The sequence below is a fragment of the Malurus melanocephalus genome, unplaced genomic scaffold (genome assembly GCF_030028575.1).
Source record: "Malurus melanocephalus ecotype Western Australia unplaced genomic scaffold, MMel_1.1 scaffold_838, whole genome shotgun sequence".
NCBI lineage: Eukaryota > Metazoa > Chordata > Aves > Passeriformes > Maluridae > Malurus > Malurus melanocephalus.
The window spans coordinates 125,430-133,459 of record NW_026624070.1 but is presented as its reverse complement, the minus strand read 5'-3'; the positions used below and the strand labels follow the sequence as shown (position 1 = coordinate 133,459).

At 50.4% G+C, this 8,030-nt stretch overlaps 1 protein-coding gene across 3 annotated transcripts in view; it reads left to right on the top strand.

The window, feature by feature from the left end:
- The window catches only part of TPST1 (tyrosylprotein sulfotransferase 1), a 33,513-nt gene that overhangs the window by 3,181 nt on the left and 22,302 nt on the right, over positions 1-8,030 (top strand). For 2 of the 3 annotated variants that reach the window (XM_057385533.1, XM_057385531.1), the window contains exon 1: positions 7,730-7,977. The exons of the other annotated variant lie outside the window; for it this stretch is intronic. The gene's annotated coding sequence lies outside the window, so the exon portion shown is untranslated. Of the gene's footprint in view, positions 1-7,729; positions 7,978-8,030 lie in introns of those variants that run through there. 3 annotated transcript variants of the gene reach the window in all.

The following is an 8,030-nucleotide window of genomic DNA, read 5'->3' as shown; positions in this document are numbered from 1 at the left end:
GCTGATCCCACAGTGAGGGTCGATCCCACAGCCACATTTTCTGAGTCCTGCAGGAGCTCCAGGGCTAAAAGATGCTTTTTGTTTTAATTTTTGGGGTTTTAATTGCAGGGCAGGTGATGGAGGGGCTGTCCCTGCTCCTTTTYCAGCCACAGCAGGGGTTCAGTGACTCTGGGGTGGTTCCTGAGTTTCTCTTGACCCCTGAGCTTTGTTTTCAGTTTCTCTTCCTGTCCTGCTGAGGAGGGGAGTAAAGGCCACCCTGCCAAAAGCACAGGCAGAAATTCACATTTATATTGATGTGTATATAGAACAGGACAGAGAATCACAGAACAGATTGAGTTTTATGGGATCCCTGAGGATCACTGAGCCCTATTCCCCGCTCCTCACCTTTACCTAAAGTGAACCAGGTGAGCAGGAGAATCCRGGTGCTCCTTGAACTCTGATTCAGGRCTCCAYTCCCTGGGSAACCTSTTCCAGAGCATTTTRTAGGGATATAATGGATATAAAAATGTATTTTTACATTTCTGATAAACAGGGCTGATTCGGGGTGGCAGATCCAGATCCCCCACAGTTTTCTGGTGTTGCTGGATGTATCCCCCCCAAAAAAACCCCAAAACACTAAAGCCAGCTGCTTTCCATCCATCCCAGGTAAGCCAGGGGCTGCAGGGATTTCTGCCCTAAGGAACCCAAAGTTTTTGGAATTCAAAGCTCTGATTTAAGGGCAAAGGCTTCTTGCTGGCTCCAGGAGTGAAGGAAATTTCTTTACAAGCACGAGCAGTTCCTGGCTGGGGAGTTCTGCCCTTTCTGGGCCAATTCTGTTTTTTTTTTCTTCCTTAGGAAAAGGAGAAATGGAATATTCCTGTAAGGACTGAATGCGGAGAACGGGCTGAATTTAATAGCGAATTTATAATAMTTTATAATTATAAATCATAGATTTATAGTAAAGAATTTAAATACACCAAACCCAGCAGGTTTCCATGGCCATAGGGCAGATGGCATTAAYTGTGAATATCCGTTTGTGTGGGGATATTTGGGAATGATGGGAGATGGTGTTGGAGACGCCAATGTGCCAAAACTTTACAAACTCAGGCCTCAAGMCTGCAAATCCCTGGGGGAATTCCAGTGATTTAAATTCCCAAATTTAAATTCCCAAATTTCAAAGGGAATTTCCTGCCATTTAAACCTCATGGGACAAGGAATAAGAAATATCTTAACCCTCTTCTCTTAAGGGTCAGCTGAGAGCATCACATATTACTCAAAGCCTTCAGCAGCTGTTTAAGACTTTATAAAAACTCCAGATCAGCTCTGAGATATTGATTTGGGTTTTTTTTAGGGTTTCATTTTCAGGGAAAGCTAAAGAAGGGGCAGGAATTAGGCAGAATTAGGAATTCTGGGATGTTCCCATGCTGGAGACGAGCTCTCCTCCCGCACGTCCTCGTGCCACATCAGCAGCTGTCTGCGAGCCAAGGACACGGGGAGATGCCTATGGCTGGAAAAACAGCTCCTTCTGGATTTGTTGGACTGCCTAGCAGCTGGAAAAACCCAAGATCTGCACCTGCAGGGGCTCCTGCAGCCGGGGAAATAAATCCGTGCCGTGCCTGAAACACCACTCGGGATGGTGGAGATGTTCCCATCCCCGTGACGATTTCTCCAGACATGTGGCAAGGTCCTTTCTCAGCTGGCTCATCCAGAAAGCAGCAGGGATCAGGCAGAAGTGGGGAAATGTGGGGTTGTTGATCTCAAATTTCTCTGTGGGGTCGGAGCAGAAACTGCCTCAATCTTCTCTGAGCCGCAAGCGGGTGAAGGTCGGCTTGTAGTGACCTGGAAATAAAGTTCCTGCTCTCCTAACTTGGATAACCTTGGTTTAAACCCTCCTGGAATGGTGCTGGCAGCAGAAAATCCCTGCTTGGGGATGGAGCAGGATGAGTCCAAACCCAGGGATTGCTGCCTGGGAATCCAGAGAGGTGGAGACGCTGCCAGTTCACACCAGGAACCCAGGGATCCCAGTGCTGGAACTGAGCCTTTTTGCTGGAAAACCCCAGGAATGGCTCCTTCCTGCTCGCACAGCGATTCCCAGGCTGGGTTTGGGTGGCTTTGGCCAAACCTCGCCGTGCCAAGCTCTGCACGGGCACGGGCAGCCAGGCCAGGAAAGTATCGCTGGCAGGGAAAAGCAATAAAAGTGAGTGTTCCTCTGGGAAATGCCGAGCCAGCCTCAACATCCTCCCAAATCCACCACTGGCTGCCAGGGCTCGTGGCTCACGGGTTTGTTCTGCTCCTGGAATCATCTCTGTGAAATCTGAAATCATCTCCAGGCAGGATCTGGGTGCAGAAATTGCTGATTCTCCTGGGAGAGGGGAGCAAGATGTCATCAGCTCAACTCTGCYGGGCCTGTTTGCCCTAAACTCAAAGTTGTGGACACATCCTTGGGTTTTCTCCTCCTCTGGGAATTGTAACWCTTCCCTGAATGTCCAGGCTGGGTTTTTTTGGCTCAGCCTGCCCTGCTGGGATCCATCTGCGGTGCTGGCTGCCAGCTGCCCCCGTTGTTCCCCATTGTGCAGCCAGGAGTGAGTGATTGCCATTACCAGCCCGTGTTTCAGGATTTCTGGGATCACCCCGTTGTTCCCCATCCTGCAGCCAGGAGTGGGTGATTCCCATTCCCAGCTCATTGTGGGATTTCTGGGATCATTCGTTGTTCCCCATCCTGCAGCCAGGAGTGGGTGATTCCCATTCCCAGCCTGTTTTGGGATTTCTGGGATCACCCTGTTGTTCCCCATCCTGCAGCCAGGAATAGGTGATTCCTATTCCCAGTCCCTCTTTTGGGATTTCTGGGATCACCCTGTTGTTCCCTGTTGTGCAGCCAGGAGTGAGTGATTCCCATTTCCAGCCCCTGTTTTGGGATTTCTGGGATCACTCTCAGCCCAAGGCTGGGATTTGGGGAGGGATTTTGCCCTGGGATCCTCCAAGGCAACACTGAGGTTTCGAAGTCGATTCTGATTGAAGAACTGGCGATTCCCTTCATCAAGAAGGTGCCAAACCCATCCTTAACCTGGTGTTTTCTTCCCTTCCAGAAAGGCCCAGAAACCAGGATTGACTCAGGCACATCTGACACAGAGCCAAGGGTTTGGGATTTGGGAATTCTGCCCCAAAGCCAAATCAGTTTCCACAGGACAAAATGAAATCCAGCCCTATTGATTTGTATGTGTTTTATCACTTCAAATCCCTCCAGCCCTTCAATTTGTCCTCTCAAKGCTCCAAAACTTCCACAATGAAAGATTTTCAGAGCCACTCACCCTCTCCTGCCTTTCCRAACTCCCTTTAGGATGAAAATCACGAGAATCAGGAGAGCTCAGAGATCCTCCTGGGGTGAGACACAAAACGGGGTTGTGCAATTGCTGCCGAGGTTTTTTCGAGGAAAAAAGTCCCATTTAACACTTCTGGCAAGAGCTCCCTAAGCTCACCCTGCTCTGGGCTGCTGGAATGAGCTGGACAGAGCCAGGGGGAAATTCCTCACATTCCAAGGACTGGGAGGTGGAATTAAGGTAAAATGGTCCTGGATGGGGTCCAGGCTATGTGGAGCGGCAAGCTTTTAAAAATCACACCGGATTTGAATTCAGGAATATTTTTGGAGCGGAGCTGGAGTCAGGAAAAGCATCGGATTTGGAAGTTCGGGGAAAGAAAAAAATTGATTTTTGCCTGTGAATGTGCCAGAGCTGTGGCTGGGAGGGGTCAGGGCAGCAGGACTGGGGTGGCAGGAGAGATTCTGCTCCCTGGGAAGGCCCTGGGGTGGGTGTGAGGCAGGAAAATCCATCCCTGGGGCTGGAACTGGAACAAACGGAGCTTCCTGAGGCTCCTGCAGCCTCCCTGCACCGGGAGAGAAGCCTGGGTGATGTTGTGGCTGATATGTGGAATAAAAAATGAACAAAGAGTTTGATTTAAGGTCCTGAACAGCACCAGAATTCAGGGATGATCTTTCTTCCTCCTGCCACCGGCAATCCCAGGCACAGCTGGAGCTGAGARCATGGGAACAACCATAAACTGTGTCAGTGATGAGGGAAAATTGGGAAAACCATGGGAAACAGGGAAAAACTGCCACTTCTGGTCTTCTTTGAATGGGAACAGCCCATAAGCTGGGTCAGTGAAGAGAGAAAATTGGGAAAAAACAGCCACTTCTGCTCCTTTTGGGATGGGAACAACCCAAAAGCCATGGCGGTGATGAGGGAAGATCAGGAAAATCATGGAAAACGGGAAAATGGCCACTTCTGGTCCTCTTGGAATGGGAACAACCCATCAGCTGTGTCAGTGAGGAGGGAAAACCAGGGAAAACAGGAAAAACCAGGGGAAAGCAGCCAYTTCTGCTCCTCTTGGAAYGGGAGTGACCAAAAGCCCTGGCAATGATGGGGGGAAACCAGGAAAATGGGGAAAAACAGCCACTACTGCTCCTCTTGGAATGGGAATAACCATCAGCTRTGTCAGTGRTGAGGGAAAAYTGGGAAAAAGGGAAGAACAGCCACCAGGACCCACTTCTGCTCCTCTTGGAATGGGAACAACCATCAGCTATGTCAGTGATGAGGGAAAATTGGGAAAACCATGGGAAAAACAGCCACTGCTGCTCCTCTTGGAACGGGAACAACCAAGAGTTGTGGCAATGATAAGGGAAAACCATGGAAAACAGGGAAAAACCAGCCACTTCTGCTCCTCTTGGAATAGCAACAACCCATCAGCCATGCCAGTGATGAGGGAAAACCATGGAAAATAGGGAAAACAGCCACTKCTGCTYYTCTTGGAATGGGGACAACCCATAAGCCAAGGCAGTGATGAGTGAAAATCAGGAAAACCATGGGAAAAACAGCCACTGCTGCTCTTCTTGGAATGGGAACAACTAAAAGTCATGGCAATGATGAGGAAAAACCATGGAAAACMGGGRARAAAAMCAGCCACCAGGATCCRCTYCTGCTCCTCTTGGAATGGGAACATCCAAAAGCCATGCCAGTGATGAGGGAAAACTATGGAAAATAGGGAAAAAACAGCCACTTCTGGTCTTCTTGGAGCTCAGCAAACCCCAAATTATGAATGTCCATGGGATTGTTGCCTTGCAGCACTGTCCTGCTCCTCCTGAGCTGCCCCTTTGCCCCTGGGCTCATCCTTCACCCCGTGCCCACCCCAGCGAGGGGGATCATCCCCGATTTCCCGGAACAAGCCAGGCCCAGGCAGTGCAGATGTCCCAGCTGAGCAATAACGCTGCCCCTCCTCGGGGTGTTTATCCTGCACTCAGACATGGCCAGGGGCGATATTTGTGCAAGATTTGATGGGTTATTTAATCCGTGGCTCCCGGGTGAGCATTGATCAAAGAAAAGCCCAGCGTGGAGCACCCTCTGCCTCCAGGATTCCCATCTGCCGCATCCCGCAGCGCTTCCTTTCCCCCTTTTCCCTCGTTTCTCGCTCCCTGGAGGCGCTGTTTGATCGGAAGCTTTCAAAGGGACGGAGCTGCGTGAGTCACGGTTAAAGCCGTAAAAGAAAAGCCAATAAAGCCATCGGGAAAAGCGCTGTTTAATGGATTGAGGCAAACTTACTGGAAGCGGGAGCCGCAGATCGTTTCATCTGTAAATCGTTGGTGCAGCTCCAGCAGCGCTCGGGGAGCAAAGGACGTTTATCCCTCATCAATAGTGTCAGGGAAAAGGAATTTAAAAGGGGTTTTGCCTCCTGAAAGAAGTTGTAYGGTTTTTCTGTGCTCCCAGCAGCTCTCTGAGCAGGTTTCAAAGCCTTACAGGTGTTGGGTACTCTGGAAATTCGGTCTTTCCAGGGCAGAGCTTTTCACAGAATAATTGTCACTGTGAGAAACAAAGCCCACTCCTCTGTTTGATTTTTARAAATTTAATAAGGGACAATAGGGGACAAAATCAAAAGAGCAAAAGTGACATCGCTGGGCCCACAGCTACAGCTGTAGCTATGGCGCAGTTGCTAACAATAGCAACTTTAAAATATATTGTTTCTATATGCATTAGTTAACTATATATTCATAAGCAATTATATATATTTATTATAATTATATTATAAATTATATGCAGTTATTATTTTAATTATTATACATTATATTTAATATATTTTTCTATTATATATATTATTAAAAACTTTTTTTTACACTAGTTTGCAAATTTTAAAGGTCGTTGCACAGTCATCTTTATGGTCAGGTGCAGTTATTTTCATCTTGGTTATCAGTTCCTTTTTAATATAAGTTTCAACATTTATAATACRACAATTATTGCAACAGCTCTTAGCCAGCTTTAGTATTGAAATAATTAATAATTTTAAAAAGGCAAAAACCACATTTAGTTTTGCAAATACAACTATTTTATAATTATGTTTGTGTACTATTTTTGCAAAATCACTATTATAGTGTACAACGCTCTAATATTTGTAAAAGTTAACAATATCAGATATTTATCACTTTCGAATATCTGCGAAAGCAAACATTGTAATATGTGTTTATCACATCACTGTCAGGGACACATGGCAAATACCGATTTTCTCAGCAAATAAAGTGCACCTGAGCTGAGCCGCGTTCACCCCTCTCGACAGAGACGCTTCTCCACTTCCACGGTGGCWTTTCCCAGGCTGAATTTTGGGATGTTAAAGCCCTTTGGCTGACTTCCCCCCCATCACTTGGCAAGGAACACAAATCTGGGAAATGTCCCTTGGATTTGTTCCATTCGCTGTGACCCTGCAGCAGCGCTGACATTTCTGCAGGGTGTTTGTTCTGCGTCTGGGTTTCTGTTTGTGAAGAGAGAAGATGTTTTCAGTCGGATTTAGCTTTTGCGTATCGCCGCGTTAACAAATCCAGCTCAACCTGTTCGCCCACTGTGAGGATCTAAACCCGGCGTTCCGCCCGGAGCACGGGGAGTGAAGGGGTGAGGACGGCCTCAGGGCACGCATTTTTAGAGCTGAGTTAATCTAAATTTCTCCCTAAAGCTGCAGCTCCAGGGGCACAGAGCTGCTGCAGGTCACCCTCACTGCTTTCCCGGCCGCTTCCCCCAGCCGTGGGTCGGAGGGGTTGGGATTGGTGCCAGCAGCTGGCGCAGCCTCCGGCTCCTGCTCCAGCCTGACKCTGTTCCAGATGTTTTCCGGGTCGCACACATGGTGGGCACATGGCTGGCGCTTCCCGTCTGCCTCAAAACAGGTSTGTGACCCCAGGGGACACCTGAGCCCCGAGCCGGCCTGTCAGCACCTCGTGCCTGTTAACAGCGTTTGGAGTTTTTCTCAATTTATGGGAGATTTTAATGGGAAAATTATGCAGCTGTAGCGCTGCACTTCAACTGCTTGCCCAGGGCAGCGGGGCCGGGTGTTTTGGCTGGTTTAAATATGAAAATCAAAGCGGGCAGGGCAGAAATGGGGACAGAGTTTTCTCTTTAAAATACTCAAGAATAAGAATGATTTTCGGGTAGCRACGGGGGCGTTCTGGCGGCCCGAGCTGTGCGGGGCTCCCCGCCGCCAACATCTGTGCGGCACAGCTGGGCCGCCGCTGGCGCACGTGCGGTCCCCGCTGCAGACGGCGCCGCCCAGATGTGCGCGCGCGCGCGCCCCGCCCGCGGCCAGCTGTGCGCGCCAGATGTGCGGGGAGGGGCGGGGCTCCTCCAAAGCCACGCCCCCTCCCCATGTCAATCATCGGCGGCGGCCCAACCGCTGCTCGCGACACATCGGGGCTCGCGACCAATCAGGGCGTGGTTGTGATTTCCATGGCAGCCGCAGCCGCGCGGCTGAGGGGAGGCGGCGGCGGCGCGGCCGCTCCCGGTGCCGCTCTCGTTCCTTCTCCGGTTCCTGCTCCCGTTCCTCACCGCGCTCCCGTTCCTCATCCCGATCCCGCTCCCTGCCCACTGCGATGGTGCCCGAGCGGAGCCGCGGCGGCGGAGGGGTGGCGGTGCCGCTGCTGCGTGGCTCCAGCCGGGCGCGGGGGCGGCGGCAGCAGCAGCAGCAGCAGCAGCGCAGGTGAGGGAGGGGCCGCGCCCGCCGCGCACCTGAGGCGGACCCGGGGCTCTCCC